Source organism: Pelecanus crispus, chromosome 12 (genome assembly GCF_030463565.1).
Source record: "Pelecanus crispus isolate bPelCri1 chromosome 12, bPelCri1.pri, whole genome shotgun sequence".
NCBI lineage: Eukaryota > Metazoa > Chordata > Aves > Pelecaniformes > Pelecanidae > Pelecanus > Pelecanus crispus.
In genome coordinates, this window is record NC_134654.1 from 24059145 (window position 1) to 24076063 (window position 16919).

General features: G+C 37.3%; 1 long non-coding RNA gene across 1 annotated transcript; it reads left to right on the plus strand.

The window, feature by feature from the left end:
• Positions 1 to 493: 493 nt before the first annotated feature.
• LOC142594662 (uncharacterized) lies at positions 494 to 15840 on the plus strand. The gene is made up of 3 exons (XR_012831530.1): positions 494 to 737; positions 3170 to 3248; positions 15126 to 15840. It is a non-coding gene; the product is annotated as an uncharacterized LOC142594662 (long non-coding RNA).
• The last annotated feature ends 1079 nt before the right edge of the window (positions 15841 to 16919 follow it).

The following is a 16919-nucleotide window of genomic DNA, read 5'->3' on the forward strand; positions in this document are numbered from 1 at the left end:
TTTCATGGTCAAAGTTTGGACCCTTGACTCATTATGAAAAGAATATAATTAAAGTTTTGCTGTTTGCTTTATGAGACCAACTTCTGGATGCTGATAAGACACTTGGAGGGAAATGATGCTGAACCACAAAAAAGACTGCCAAATGAAAACCATATTTTAACTGTACAGACTCTAAGCACTGTTAAGTAGTATGTGACTAAAATAACTTTAGCTGTCAGCACTGAATATCTCATGTTTATTGACAACTACAGTTGTTACTGGTGTAGTAGTAGGAAAGTTGAAATAAAAAAAAAAAAAGTTTGTGTGGAAATAGTTCAAAACTTGATCCAAAACTTATCAGAGTCCATAACACTCTTGATTTGAATTTTGGGCCAGCTCTTCAAAATGTGTAAGGAGAACTTCAAGTATGGCTTATAACTAGCATGGACAGTGCAGAGTTAAAATATTTGTGGGAAAAGCCTCATGCACAAGTCTTTTCTGCATTTCTCTCATTTAAAACTCATCTTGTTTCTCTAAATAGAGATGCTGCTCAGGAACTGGAAAGGTTAGGATAATTATTCACTCAGTTTGGACAGTATTGAAAAAAAGTCCCTCAGCTATACTCTTCTTTTTTATAGTATATTCCACAGCAAGTTGACAAACTGAAGCAAGCAGTATGTATGAGCTTCATTCAATACCCACTGAAAGCTTTAAAAGTCTTCTACCTACTTCAGCAGTCAACTGATTAAGCCCTAAAGGTAAAATTATAAGTTTAAGTTGACATACAAAGTTTTCAAAGGATTTAAAGATTGTTTTTTTCAAACATGGCTCGAAGTAAAAAAAAAAAAGTGAATTGCATTCTCTCTCAACTCTTTATCTTGGATCAAACCTGTAAGTTCTTATTTATGCTTTATTTTTACTGAAGCAGCTGAACAGTATCTTGATGGTTTGTCCCACTGAGATTAAGTAGTTTAATAAATTCTATAGCATTTCAAAACATGCTATTGTAAAATTGCTTTGTTTTATTGACAATGTCACACTAGCTGCTGCCAAGTGCAGTCATCATGTTTTCATAAGAAGTTTGTGACAGCCTCTTAGTATAATAATTTTTACATAATTGAGGTAGCTGTCTTCATGGCTCTATTTGGTGAAAGTATATTATAAGAAGTCATTCTTTTCCAGTTAATAGAATTACATAGCTTGCAACTAGAGTAGGAGTAATACTTGAGAGTAATTTCTAGGAGAGCACATAGAAAAGCAGCCCATTGTGATTCTTTTGTGATAGTTCAAAGAGAATCCTTTTCTATTTCTAGCCACTTCTACCTTGCAACGTGCAAGAACCCTTCAATAACATCTAGCAAAATATACTTCAGTCCAACTTCATCCTATAGTGAATAGAATGCTAAAAACAGTAAGATCCAAGTCAAATTTGTAACATTTGTTTCTTGAATTTGATAAAAATATCAAATAAGAGTGCTGGTGAGATCTGCAACAGCCCTCTGGTGTTATAAGAAGCAGATTACAGATCAAACCTTCATTTCCTTTTGAACTGCATTGGACTAACATTTTATAACCTTTATAAAACAACAAAAACAGTGGAATGTTGTCATTTTGCACTGTTGTGTGTAAGAACAACTCGGAATCAATCCCAAAATGGTATGCTTTGTAAAAATGGGAATGTGCCTACTCTTTGGGGCATCCTTTAGTCTTTTTCCTACCCAACAGCCAAAGCTGTGGCTTTACCACTCAGCCTGCAAGTGATCCTCACTGCTACAATGACTCCAGGAGCTAGTCATTACCTCTCCAATTTATCATCATAGGACACAGCAGTGATGTATCTATAAACGATCTTCTTGAGCAAAGGCCTGCAAGCTTGGTCGCTGCCTCCCTTTTCTGGTTCCTCTCCCATCTTTATATATATTCAAGTCACCATTCAGGCTCTTCTGAGACAATGCTTTCCGTTTTATAGGATCAGTATCAGTTCACGTCTTCTACCATCTGTCCAAGATGGATGACCAATAACGTAGGCTAGGAATGAGCTTTTTATTACTGGAATTCCTTGTGGAGTACAAACCCACACAGTCAATAACTCAAACCAGGCTTACAAATCTCCTGGCTCGGCAAATAATACATCTCCCCTCAGGCTACCAAAGAGTGAAAAAAGCATCTAAAAACCTGCCCATTAGCTAGTTATTTTCTTTTCAATGTACATAACCCAAAACCAATGGCAAATGTAGTTATTTCCCACTGAAGAAAAACTATTTGCTTTTCCTAACTTACGATCAAAACAGGCTTGATATGAATTAATAGAAGAGTATTGCTTTCCTGTCAAACAATTTCCTATTGTTGCAACCACAGCAACGGAATAAGAAACCACGCAACAAAGGTAGCAATCCCGGGAGCTGTTAATGACAGATCTGGAACTGCTTATGTTCTGTGACCTTAATGATAGGTATGTTACAAAAAGAGAGGCTGCTGAAGCGTGTAGGAAACAGCCCTCTTCACAAATCAGACTTCATTAAAATCAGCTTCTAGAAGAGACTGAGACAGACTTCTTCACAGGATTAAAGGAAAGGCCATTCCATCAAGGAAACAGAAAACATGTCTTCAGTTTCTGAATAAACAGCACTACTATACTGATCCATGGGACCTTTTGCTACATCCTCTTCACAAATACCAACATCTTTCTTCTACAATGTGAATCGTGTCATATAAACTAGGCAACACAATGATAACTGGAAAAGCTGATCCAAAAGAAGAACATCAGCAGAAATGGATTAAGCTTGAGAAGAAAATTAAGCGAGGGCTTCGCTACAAAAACGAAATTGCTGGTCTAAAGTATGAAAAACAGCCAGAAAGATCATAATTACTGGTTCTAAGCTCAGTAAGTCCTACCAACCAAATATGCAAATATGTCCCTATCTGAGCCTGAAAAAAATGGGGCACATTATGATGGTAGGATGGCTTTCCTTCAGATTATATCAAAATGACAGACGGGAACGATTTGTGGCATGGGAAAGTTTGCTCTTGTCACAAGGGAAACTGCTACTAAAAAGGCAGCCTTGGATTGTCTCAGGGGTAAAGGTTTTCCTGATTGAGATTATTTATAGAGAATTAGTTTTTATGGTGGGCGTTTTATTATTTTCTTTTCCTCTTGAAAATTCCATCCGTTCCTTGTTATTCATTTCAGATGTTCCACATGAATGAAGCATATCAAGGTGTCCTTTGTAGAAAAAATCCAGCAGCAACTCAGTAAATTCACCATCACTGTAAGTAAATTCAACAATCGGAAAATTACTAACATTTGTCAAAAATGCTTTATCTTCTCCCTGCTAATCAGCTAAATGCATTGGAATAAATGGCGTACTTTAAAGTGAATCATCCATATCACAGACTGTATGTATGTATTATGTATGGTGTAATGAATTTCTCTCCAACCAGATCAGAACACTTGTGAGCAGTCTGCATATTTAAAATATTTCCTGAGTTGGATCTGCCAGGAAGGACGCTTTGCATGGGAAAGAGATTGCTACTTAGCTTTTGCTGTACTTGCAGAACTGTTTTTTTCACAGCGGCTGATTAACATTATTTTTACCAGGATTAGTATATCACACTGTCTTCTATAGTATTAGCAGTTTTGTTATATTCAGCATGATTATAATACGAGTTTCCATTCTCTAGAGTTTGTTATTCTTCTAGATTTCTCATTAGTGATTCTAAGGAAAATAACACATCCTTGTTTGATTAAAATATCCCATGTTCATGCTTTCATTGATAGAAAAGGATGTTTTAAATCAATCTAAGAATGTCTGTATTTATGAAATCCTAAGACACTTTAGGATGATGATGAAATGACTTAAAATTCAGATACAAAGAGATACAACCACATGCCATTAAAATTTCAGGACATATGCTTAGAGGGCTATACTGATAGATTATTATGTCCTTGCCCATCTTCCAAACTGTTCTTCAGATCATGCTGACTCTCCTCTGGACCTCTGATATTCTCCTCCCCAGAAAGACTGCAGGAGGTAAACTGGTATACCATATCCCACAGCATGCTTTACATCTCCAGCATCACATTGTCCCATGTCCATTTTATGAACAGAGAGGCTTCTAAGGGTAACATAGATCCAGGCATAAGAGCTATGGGCAAAGTGTTTTCTATATGCAGATCTTATGGATGTATCTTCTGTCACAGTGGTAGTGTGGGAGTATTCATTTTCATGTTGTTTCTCAGCAAACTCTGCAACAGGAGGATGAAATGATGACATACTCAGTGGTCACAGAAATGCTCTTCAGTTGTCTTAGAATCTGTACTGGGTATAAGAGCAGAGTTTTGTTTGGGTTTTTCATGCCTATGAATGTTGCTTCTACACAAAACCCCCCACCTTTATGGGTGACTTGATCTTTATGTTATTTTATTTCTCTATGGCATACAGTACCATATAAAAACCAGCACAGAAAAAAAAGAATTCTCCCTCTCTCCATCCCTTGCCATTTTTAATAATTTATATGGACCCCTGGCCTCAATACCATAACAGATGCAGAGCCATGAAACTGTGGACTGTTCAGCACTGAGATTATAAAATATCATCCTGATGAGTACTGAAGCAGCTAGAGTGATTAAAAAAACCCCATGAAACAAAACAAGAAAAACAAACCAACCAAAACCCAACATTATAGTCTTTGAGTCAATCCTACAGCTGGTGTAAATCAGCACTACCTCCTCTGACTGTCATGTAATTCATGTAAAACAGCCGTCTGAGACTGGTCCTCTTCATGCAGTAGTGTGGAGTGTATCACATTTAAACACAGCTCTAAAAAACAGCAATTCTGATTTTGACTGCCCTTCACCATTTTTAACAGGACGATGAGGAAAGAATAGACTGTTGCCTTACTTTTAAATAAGGTATTTTCCTTCAATCCCCTCTTCTTGTGGAAAAAAAAAAAGGAATTGTGAAGGTAGTTTTCATTTCCAACCTTCTTTTTTAATTGAAAGATAATTTTCTTTTTCAATGAAAATCTGAAAAGATAATTGAAGATGGATCTCTCTCCAGAGAAAATATAATTAGAAAGCAGTTTCTTCAATGAGGAGTGATTCAATAAACGACATTCATCCATCTGAAGGTATAGGATCTTTTAGCATAATTAGAATGGGCTCATTTTACAGCTGAGTACCTTGTGTCTCTGCCCTCCCACCTTTGGGTATTGTCAACATGCTGTACAACAGCTGCCTAGAAGACACTGAGGCAAAGTTTGAGATATTGCACGTATTAGTCTTCCCCTTTTGAACCATTTGTACTTCTGTATCATTGGGAAGAAAGAGCTTTAGATAAGCAAAACTGATTTATGAATCTAATGGGCCAATCCTTGCTTAAGCAATTAACATTCTTCCCACTTCACATTCCCTTCAGATTTGAATTGTTGAATAATTTCTTGCCTCACATTCTAAATACTGAAGTATATATTTTCTTGTAGAGAAATGCCTTTATATTTTCTTCCAGAAATGACGGGAAGAATGAGTTTGGTCTTTGTATATTGCATGTGAAGTGCCCCTTTGATATCTTTTAGATTGCACAATACCATACAAGTGCAAATTCTTTTTGTATAATTGCAGTAATTGTCAGGAACTGCAGACTTCACAATAAACTGTTGGAGGTGGAAGAAATTTGTTCTTGCAGGGAAGATTTATTCTGAATTTGCCCCAGAGAAAATGGAAGGATCTGCATGCTTAGCATGAAAGAAATGATTACAGTGATTATGGATTTCTTAGTTATAGAACTCACAGAACAAAAGTGCCTTTAAGAAAGATTTAATGTCTTGCTGTGTATTTATTCCTGTATTTGCCTGTTTGATTTACTGTATTTAAGACCTTTTCAAATGATAATGTGTGTGCAATGCAAAGGATGGGGAAGAGTGAACTGGTACAAATCAGAACACTTCTACTATTTTAAATGGACCAAGAAAGATTTATTTCAGCTGAAAGTCTGATTAATGAATTCTAACCTGTTCCAGATATGCATATTCCATCCAATTCTTTTTAATAATTTGCCTGTCTAATGAGCTTTTCAAAATGAAGTGATCATCAATCAAAACAAAATGAGCATCAATTTCTTTATTCAAAACTAGAAATAGCTTCTCAGTTTGGCTTGATAAGAGTCTGATGTTTCCACATGTAAAGCATACACAATAAAAGAATTATTGGTGGTATTGTCTCTATTCCAGAGAACAATAGTATTCTATTTGATTAAAGGCTCTGAACGTGTTTAGTGCTGCCTAAAGCATTGAAAAATTAGCAAGCATATTTGTCAAATTCCAACTTTATGGAAACAGTGGAAGTGGAGGATTGTAATAAAGCAGTACTTCTCTTACAACAGAAACTCAACACCGGTGTAGGTCCCACTGATGCTTTAGAGTGGTATCCCTCCTTACTTCTTTGCTTACTTTTCTTCTGTTAGCCGTATATATATGAAATAGTACACATGACTTCCATGGCAGCAGTTCCATTTTGTGATGTCCTTGTAAGACAAACAGGGAATTTCTTGTCACAATATTCATCAAGGACATAATTTTTGGTGTCAGAGGGGGTTTACCCTTTGTACATTTACAGGAACCCTTTTTCCCCTTCCCTACTTCCCTTCCCCTACAATGACTGCCCTCTGCCTGCAACAACTGGACCCTCTTAGTTCAGTCCATCTGATTTTTCATTACATCTTTATTGTTTTCTGTCCATGAAACTGAATAGAAATGGCTGCCAGGGGGGTTTAATCTGTTCTGGTGAAGCTTATCGTTTTCAAATAGTATACAGCTATTTGAGCAGGAGTTCAAAGAACCCACTTGTCCCGTAAAAAGATTGTTATGTTTTGGTTTCCATTTTAAAACCAGAACTTGAGGTTATTCAGTGTCAAGAAGTCTTCTACACCAAAAGATTAAAGCTCCAGGACTTCACCAAGGCTACAAACAGCTAATGTAGTACTAGCTGGTACAGGTTTAACAACTAACATATGAGGGCACTAAAACTAAAGATAGCAGAGTTTCAGTTCCTTTCTTCCAGTGTGACTCCAGACAAATACTTTAAGATATTATTCCTCATCTATCAAATGAAAATAATCTTTGTTGTTCCCTCAGATGGGAGTCACTCTATGAGCCAGTAAGCCTATTTGAGCAATATGAAGCACTAAATAACTAACTAGCTGTGCCGCAAGAAGGTGAGTTTGTCTGTGTCATAAGTAGCCTGGAAGCTACTCAGCTCTTCTTTGTTAATAATGGTTCACTGTTTTAGAAATTTGAAATGTATTCAGATCTGCTCTCTGCCCCATGAAACTTCTAGGTTAGGTCTGGCACAAACAAAAGGCTGCTGATACAATGGACTAAGAGATTGCAGGAGCCCCACATGGTGGGCATTTATCAGAGTTCCCCAGTGAAAGGCTTTTTTTGTATGCAGTACGTTTGAGCAAGTAGGAAAAACTAATAGCTTTGACTTCAGGAGGCCAGACAGTCTGTAGACAAGCACTGTGCAGATCTCCAGACCGCCCTGCGAAGGCTCCTCAGTTCTTGCCCTCAACACTCCTATTATTCCCTTGCAATTGCTGCCAGTTGGCTTGGTAACCATGGGCATATTTGAACAGCTGAATTCTTCCCTCAGTTACACTTGGCACCACTACGGACTTCAGGGGAGCTACAGGGTGTAACTGAGGGCAGAACTTGGCTCCTGGCATCCACTACAAACCAGGTCATGGCCACCAAATGCATTTTTATCCTTAATTAGCAAAAGGAACCAAAAGCATTAACTGTATCACCTTGCCTGAGAAAGCCTGGCTCCTTCATTTGGGCATAAGATTATGTTGTGCATGAAGCTCTGTCAGCGTGCCAGCGAGTGTGGAAAGAAATGCATTTCTTATACCTGAAGTGCAGACTCAAGTGTCACTCACGCTGCAGTCTACCCACCTATCACACTGAGTTAAGCCAGCTTCCGGAGCTGTACTTGAAACAGTGCTTTGTTTTAACCACATATTTTTATTTCATAGAACAGAGCTAAGTATCCTGAAACTAAAGGAGTATTTTTTCATGATGCTATAATTTGTGAAATAATGAGACATTTTGGTCTGTTAACTCCTCTTAAGTCTCACCACAATGTTATGCTTTGACTTCATTTGTGGTTGCAAAATATTTACTTTTCTCTTTAGCAGATTATATGAAGCTGTGTATTTTGTCTTGGGAGATATATACATACATTTATATATATTTAATCTTAGTAAAAGCTGTTAGTAAAGCTACCTTTGTGCTCTGATCTGTTTTTGGATCCTCTTTAAAAATATTTACCCTGATATTGTGGATTTATTCATTGATGCTATGTTTTCTCAAAAAAAAGTTAGGACATAATAATGGTTTTTTTCACTGTGCAGGTAATGTGCACACAAAGAAGTCTTCACTTGTATGGGGAATATATTCCCCAAACAATTATTTAGTAATATTAAACCTTCTCTCCTTAGAGATTATGAAGACAAGCTGGTATCTCTAAAACTGCTGGAGGGAGTTAGAATCTTAAGCCTTCTAAAAAGTCAGAGTGAGCTTTTACTAGGACAAACTCCACAGTAGAGGACACAGTACTGTCAATTTAAGATTTAAATACCAGGACACCTGGGCTTACTTTCCTTCCTTTTCTACCAACATACACTAGGTTCAATCACCAAAAACCTGATAATGACTCATTTATCAACCGAGCTGCTATTGAAGTACAATTTGGATAGTGAAGATCCAATCCAAAACTGAACAGCTACAGTGTTCAGGAGACTTCTGATCCTATATTTGAGCCACCTGTAGTTACAGTGCTGCTTATATAATATGACTGTGAAGCAATTAACAATTTAATTTAATGCTTGTAGGAGGTTATAATATCATTTGAAAAAAACAGATATGTATCTAAGTCATCCTTCTCGCCCCCTGCTTCCAGTGAGAATTCCAATATGTTTTCCTTATTGTCTGGGAATGCCCCTTTACCAAGTTTTTTCTAGGTAATTAGAGTCCATCAGCTAGTACCTTTCTCTCGTCATTCCCTATCAGCTCAATGCCTTGATGTCTCCACTGCTGTCATTATCTTGGGGACTTCTCTGTTTTCTCTACAGAGTCCCTAAATTTAGTAGCTACTGAGTATTGTAGGGATAAGATTGGTATCAAGGGATAAAGGAAACTGCAAAGGAATTCACTGCACATGAAGACACTAACACTGCATCATTCCTGCAAGCCAAAGGAGCTTTTAGTAATCTTTTTCATCATTCCTGTGGCTCCTACTTAAGCCTGCCCAGATTCTTAGCAATTTTAAAGACATATAGCACCTGAATCTGGCAAAGATTTCAAGAGTTGTATCACCAGTGCCAAATACAAAGACAATATAATCCCTCTACTTTTATTCAGAGTCTCCTTTTCCTAAACACAAGTATTTGCATTCACTCTGTTGGCCAAGGGATTCTAGAGGTGGAAAGTCATGTTCTGTTGAGCCTTCCACAGAATTCTCAGATCTTTTTCACAGGTAGCTTTTTACTTATATATGGTACTTTACTTGGTTATACTGAAACGCAGTTTAATGTTCCCACCATACTGAGTGTTGCAGACTCCTGTGACCGTAATTTTTCATGACTTGTCAGTCTGTATGTGATCTGCTATTCCTGTCAATTAGCTTACATTTTCTTTATGTCTGACCTGAAACCCTAAACTTGACAAAAGTAGATTTTCAGAAGTCTTTAGGCACCTAAAGAAAGGCACCTTGTTACATTAAAAAGGGACTTAAAGAAATAAGGTACCTAATTCCTGTTGACTTCCAATGGAAAATATTAAAATATTAATATTTAAAATATTCAGTGACTTCTAACAGTTTAATTAGCTGCTCACATGTGTTGTAAAGTCCCTAAAAACACTTTTGAAGATAACAATCTTTGCTTTTAATTTGTGCATTGTTTCCTACTATGGAAGCAGAGAAAGGACCCAGAAATGAACATAAATTATATACACTTTAAAGTCTCTTTGTATTGGAGAAACACGATAAAGTAGTGGTTTGTTGTACTTTGTACTTGTGGACCTGTGCTGTCTTTTAACCACACTTCCAACTATATACAGTCTGCAACCGGGAATCTTTATGCTAAATATCAAGTATAAGATTCCTAAAAAGACATTAAAGTAATTCAAACTGGGCCAAAATGCCACATTTTTTTTGCAGAACTTAGAGATAACATAAATTCCTGACCTTTGTTTTCATTCTTATACAGGATTAAAGCAATTTGGGGGAAGGGAGGGGGAAGAGGGAGGAGTGAAGGGGAATTTCTAATTTTTCCACAAGAAAAATCTTGGAAAAAGATGAATTAATTTAGGAAACAACAGATACATATGGCTTCCAAATGTCTCAGGGTTTTTTGAGCTTGTGAGGAAAAATGATGTGTTTTGTTGTTGTCTTTGATACCTAGTGCTGATCAACTACTTTCTCTGAGTACAGTCCCAGGATTTCTGAGGCTTAGGTTACAATAGGAGCCACAAAAGGTTGATTCAATGAGACAGTCTGACACTGGTCTTGCACCTCTGGATAACAAAATTCCGTTTTGCTGAGAAACCTCAAGCTGCTGCTTCTAGACCAAACATTAAAAGCTACACTAAAGAATTTCAAAACAAGCACTAAGGTGATATTACAATAATCGAGTATATTTTAATCAAACACTTCTGGGTCTAACCAGGGATAAAATCCTACAGAGTAATACATATCTAGCGAAAACATGATACACCCCCAAAAAAATTCTGGGCTAAGTGAAGTGAAACACTACATATTCTTCCTCCCTTTCAAAGAGCACAGCCAAGGCTTTACTTGTTCCGGTGATAATTTTCCTGGATGCAAAGAGGAACAGCAGATGCCTGTAAAACTTTTATCATACGCATGCTTTGTCACTGTACTCCAGAGGGCAGCATGGTAATACCTATGAGATTTGTCTATCAAGTCATGCAAGAATCCTCTAGATTTTTATACTAAAAATAAACATTAAATTATTTACTAATATCTTTACACAGAGAAGCCATCAAATATACAAAAGCAACATCTGAGGAAATGCTGTTCAGACTTCAAAGGTATCTAGATTAAAACAGTTTATAAGGAGATGAGGTTTAAATTAGAAATATCAGTCTTCCTATACAATATTTTAGTTTTATAAAAGGATTGCACAGTCTCAAGCTAAATTCAAACAGAAAGCAAAATAAAAATAGCTTTCATTTCTTTAGAAATGTTTATTTTCTGATGATTTTCCTGTTCAGCCTCAATTCTGGATGAGAAAAATGTTAATATATTAACTGCATATAACTAATAATATCCTGTATTAAGTGCTTTCTTCAAAGTTAAAGATATGTAGGAAAATGCTGCTTGATAGTAACTTTCATAATTTGTAATATGTAAGTTAGAGAAGAAAAAAATCAAACTTCTAAATACTTCAGAAAACATTAGCTGCGCTTCAAGCTCTTGGTGCTTCTAGGTTTTGCAACTTAAGAAATCACTTTCTTCATTTCAGTGATTTATGTTTAAGACAGATCTTAATGAAAATCACAGCTCTTCACAGCAAAAAGAAATTCTGCTTCCAAAATGTGCACCCAAAAATTTGAATCAAATTCCGTCATTACTTTTCTCCAAAGTATTTTCTCCAAATAACCATTCTTGGTTATTAGGGCAGTGCAAATCTGAATAGCAGAAAACTGACTGGACAAATCAGGTTATCCAAACTTCTCAGTAAGGTAATCATTTGCCACAATATATTGAGCAATGTGCAGAAACACAGAAAAAACTAAGTCTTTGGTGTGAGAAGCTTATTCCATAGAACAGTGGGAGAAAGGAAATACTATCTTTATTTTACAACACACTAGAATTCGAGAAATTAGGTAACATGGCCAGAATCAAACAGTTTGCAACTCTTAGGCCAATAGCTAACCCTCATCTTCTTAACCTCAGTGCTACATCTTAACACAAGACTATGTACTCAACTACCTTCTTTGTGCAAACACATAAATTTAATTCTCAGCTAAGGACAGAAACCCAAGAAATTACACCATTCATAAGAAACCATGCAAGCCTAACCTCCCATTCTATGTGATTTTATCAAAGACACCGTTTTGTATTCTCTATGCCACCACGTTTACAAGCCAAACTATTTTTCTCTCAATACAACAGTTTGGCTGCATAAATAATATCTTGAATTTCTGAAGCTCTGATTTAGCTGTTTTAAAATCTCCTGACTGGAAGCAGGGATGTATATTATAACTATCCATGTATAGTGAACAAACTCTAGAAGTAAGAATTCCTTCCAGTTCTCTCCAATATTAAAGAAGAAATTCATTTTCTTTAGATACATCTCTGCCTTTCAAGGTGATGAGTGCTCCTGAGAGATCAGTTGCAATGACCAAAAATATAGTTGATTCTTATTAGTGTGAGGACTGGAGATAATGTGTATGTAATTTCCTGCCCATATTTAGAGGCTATAGGTTGCTCCAAGTCTTAGTATGGACTGTCCTAATTTGCAACTCCTGCTTCAAAAGCCCCAGTGGAATGGTTAAAATAGTGCAATAATTCACTTGTCCTCCCCTTGTACCAACTTCTTTTTTTGTTTCCTATAATTCTTTTAACTGGACCTTTACCAGTCATCGTTTCTCCCCTCTTCCTCTGCCCCCACCATACACACAGAATGAGCAACAGCAGCTGTCTGGACAGAGGGCTTTATTTCATTCAGTCCCTACACCAGGAGCCTTATTATTTGACTTCCTGGAGCCATACCAGACAGGACTTTCTGCACAGGTTTCATGATTGCCTAAAGGTGACGTGAGCTACAGCTTAAGGCATTTCCCAAAGGTCTGAGGTCAAAGGGTTGATTGCAATATTTGACTAGATTACATTATTGGAGTAAAACTTATTCCCTTTATCGTGGTCCTTAGTATGTTAATCTGGCAAGTAGCCACGCCCCAATTAAAAGCGTGCATACATATACATACAAGTATGTATGCGCCAGAATGCTAAGCAACTGAGAGTCAATAGTCACCCTCACAGTAACAGTAGAAAAGTATTGCTGAAGAATATTATTATATAAAATTACAATAGGATCATATTCCAATTGTTTTAATAAAATGACTACAATATGGGGCATTGTTTAGTCAGGGTTGGCCATAAAATTCTGAAATTCAGCCCTAGCCTGTATGTAGTAGAAGGTTTCATATAAATAATGCCAGCAAGACAAATGGGAATCCCTATATATTGCAACCATAAAAAAGCTTATGGAGTGTTGCTTTGCTTATTATGGATTTTATCAGGGTTTTGTTGAGTGAAGTAGCAATTAAACTAAATATGCTGTCCCAGAAACCATTTATGACTCTTCTGTCTCCACAGAGCAGACTATACTGAAAGAGACCATGACTTGCATTTCAAAACATGCTTTAGGCTTTCTTTTCAACGGTTATAAAGAACCTAGTATGGGTCTCTTCACAAGAGATCTGATGAAGCCAAAAATCTACTGGGTCAACTTTTTAGAATTTTCGGTCCTATGCCACTTGCCTAACACAGTAGGTGCCTTTCCCAGACAGTTTTTAGGTCATTTATGATGACTTCAATAATCCAATATAGTGTTCTTAAAGTCAAAGAAAATTTTGGCATTTCATGAACTTTGGAACAAGCCTTGTAGTCCACAAGTATTTTTCATTCTGTAAGTTTTTTCCAGAGTAGTTTAGACACAAGAAACCTTCCCAAGAAATTCCTGGGAAAGTTACCTTCTCCTGTGAAAGTTTTAAGAAATCAGGATCTTTTGAAGAAAAAGTGTGCAGAATCACTTTTATACTGAGGCCTTCCCAGTCCTAAGCAATGCCAGGGCTGTACCAACACAGAGCACCTAAAGATGCTGCAACACTTTTTCCCACAGCCTGCCCCAAAAAGAAGGATGTATTTAAGGAAGGATCAGTATGGGGAAATCAGTAATTACAATCTGTAAATAATTAAGCTCAGAGGGAGCTTGGCTAAAGATAGTATCTTGCAAGGGAAAATACATTTTCTGCAGTCTGAAAAGACATGGGTACTGCCACAGTATGTCTTTGACGGTTCATTAGCTTTACCTGCTAGCCCTGCCCACAGAAACAGGAATTTTATGGCTGAGTTCTGCTTCACTGTTTATCTGTGTCTTGCAGGTCCAGCAAAGCTGCTTTCATTTCGCTTTGTCCACTTGCTGGTTATGAAAATAGATTTTAATAGTCTAGCCAGGAATTTTAATATATGAAATTCAAACTGCATGCAACATTTTCTGTCCGTGTTCAAATGTGCCCCAAACTAGGCAGCAACAGCATTGTTTAGCCCTGTAGTATTCAAGTCTCATCCTTCCATGGGCACCTACAGTGATTACAGTGGACACATAGACATAGACAAATGCAAACACAGACAAATTGTGATAAAAATATATGGTAAAAATATATGGTATTCAACTGACCTCTTTAGTTAAACTACAATAAAAATATTTCCGTTACACAATAAAAGTAACAATGTGGATTGTCACAAAACTGACAAGAAAGAATATTCTTGTAGGTATAGTATTCCCTTCAGACTTGAGATCTGTATTCACCTCCTCTCTCATAAATATTTTTTGTTTCACAGAGGGAAAAACACCTTTTCTATGCTGTATTTCTCCACGTGTAAAACCCACCCTCTGTCTGTCACACTAAACCAGCAAGATGTTTGGGACAGAGGCTGTGTAATTACACTCTTTGTAAAACCTTGTAGCAGTATTGGCTGATCTCAGCTGGGGCTGCTAAGTGCTGTATGGAAAACAAACATTCTTGGATTTGGCTTGATTTCACTGCCAACACTTTAGGTCAGCCCCTAAGCTGCTTTAATTTTTAATTAAAATACATCAGTAATACCCTTTGAATGCTGGTATCTCTGTTGTTTCCAGCTACACACTAATTTTGTTGTCCTCATTTACACAACATTTAATTTTCTGGTTGTTATCTGGAGAAATTCCATAGTATTTTTCAGAGTTTTTTTTTTCTTGCTCTTGCGGGTATGCTGGCTTTCTCCAAAAGACACCTGCCCTGAAGGTAAATCAGACTCTCTGCCATCTTCTTACTCACTCCCCCCATGATTTCCACAGGATAAGAGCATCAGTCATTGGCCTGTAATCATCTTTAATGCATTGGTACTTTCACTGGACCAGCTGCATGAGGGACTGAAACTGGTGCAATGAGAAGACCGAAGCAGGCACGTGAAGCAGATACGTAAAGCAATCATCAGAAGAGTGAAGCTATACACACTTACACATACCTGCATGTGCATCACTTAGCACAATTACGACTCTTGCCCCAAAGAAATGATGATCCAAGGCACTGATTCTGCAAGCTTTAAGCAAGTGCTTCAATGACTCAGTGCTGTGTTGCCTATGTTGCCAACTCTCTCAGTTCCTACCAAGAATCTTACAATATATGACATCTGCCTAAAATCCTATTTCTGAAACTTGTAAGTCTGCATGAGAACCTCCAGATTCATTTGAGGGGGAAAAAAAAAATTCTGTCCTTGCACAGAAAAAGACTGGAAAACATGACACAGATATTTCCTTAAGGCTCAGTAAGCAGAAAGCAAATTTTAATATACCTTTTTTTAAAAGTCCTTTGGTTTAAAGAACACATCTTTTAAATCTTGAAGGCCAACCTGATGATGTTTTAGTACTTCAGGTTGACAGAATGATCACTGGAACTATTCAGAGTATAAAGATAAAAATGTGCAAAAGATCTTTGTCAGATCTGGGCCTACAGCCAGCTCTCACTCCCCAAGAGCATGTCATATGGCACTACTTCTAAATTTGGCTCAAATTTGTTTTGGTGAGTGCAAAATTTACCTAGATCCAAAGCTGGTTCTGCATCTAGCATTTAAAGCTTTTCCATCACATGTAGAAACCTCCAAATAAATAAAAATCTCAAAGAAGCTTTTATCTGGATGTAGATGTGTTTTGAAGAAAGTAAGAGTGGTGAAAGCAAAACAACATTGGGCAGGGAACCAGAGGCTGATACCCGAGCTATAAACTACCACTTATTACAGTATTTAGTAAATTCACGAAAAATCTCTTCCTCAGTTTCACTGCTTGTAGTCAGATAGCCTCCCAGCTCTTCTTGTCCGGACTAGAATTTGCCCCTGTAAAGCCCCAGGGAATGAAGATAAAAGCAATAGCAGAAACTGAACAGGATAATTTCCTTCCTCCCCAAGATTGTTCCATGTAATGTTGGCAGCTAAATCTGCAAAGTAACAGTTCAGCAAAGGAAATATTTGACAATGACTGCCTGTCTCACATTGCAGCACCTTCCTCCCCCTTTTTAGCTGTTTATGCTAAATCACTTTTCAGTTGCCACATGGAAAAAAACTATGTCCAAGATGAGGATACACTGTGCATGCAGCTTCTTCCTTAACCCCTTCCAAGCTACAGAAAAGTCAGAAAAAAAGCAGAGGTTGCTCATCTCCCAATAAAAGCACAAACTGTAAAAACCAAAAGACAATACTTGCCAAAGCAACAAAGGATCCCTTCCCTTAATCTGCTAATATCACATGAATAACCCCCTCCTCTGTCCCTTCCTGATTGATTCTTCCCTCTAGGAGCACCAGTTTTGGCCTGAACAGGGGAGGGAAAAAAGTTACAGCAAAATCAACAGCACCATGGCAGTAAAATATTACCCAGGCCCCAAAAGAAATCCCTGGCCTGTAACTAGACCAGCCCTTTACCATTAAAGCCCTCTGGAATTTTCTAAACAAGCACCACCAGATTGGTGAAATGGTAAGCAAAATAGCACTGCTGTTGAGCACAAAAGCTAAAGTGGATGAAGGAGAGTTTATAGCCCAGCCTTGCAGCATGAAGAGTGGGTTCTGTCTTCCCAGCTTGCCTTCAGCACAACACTGAGGT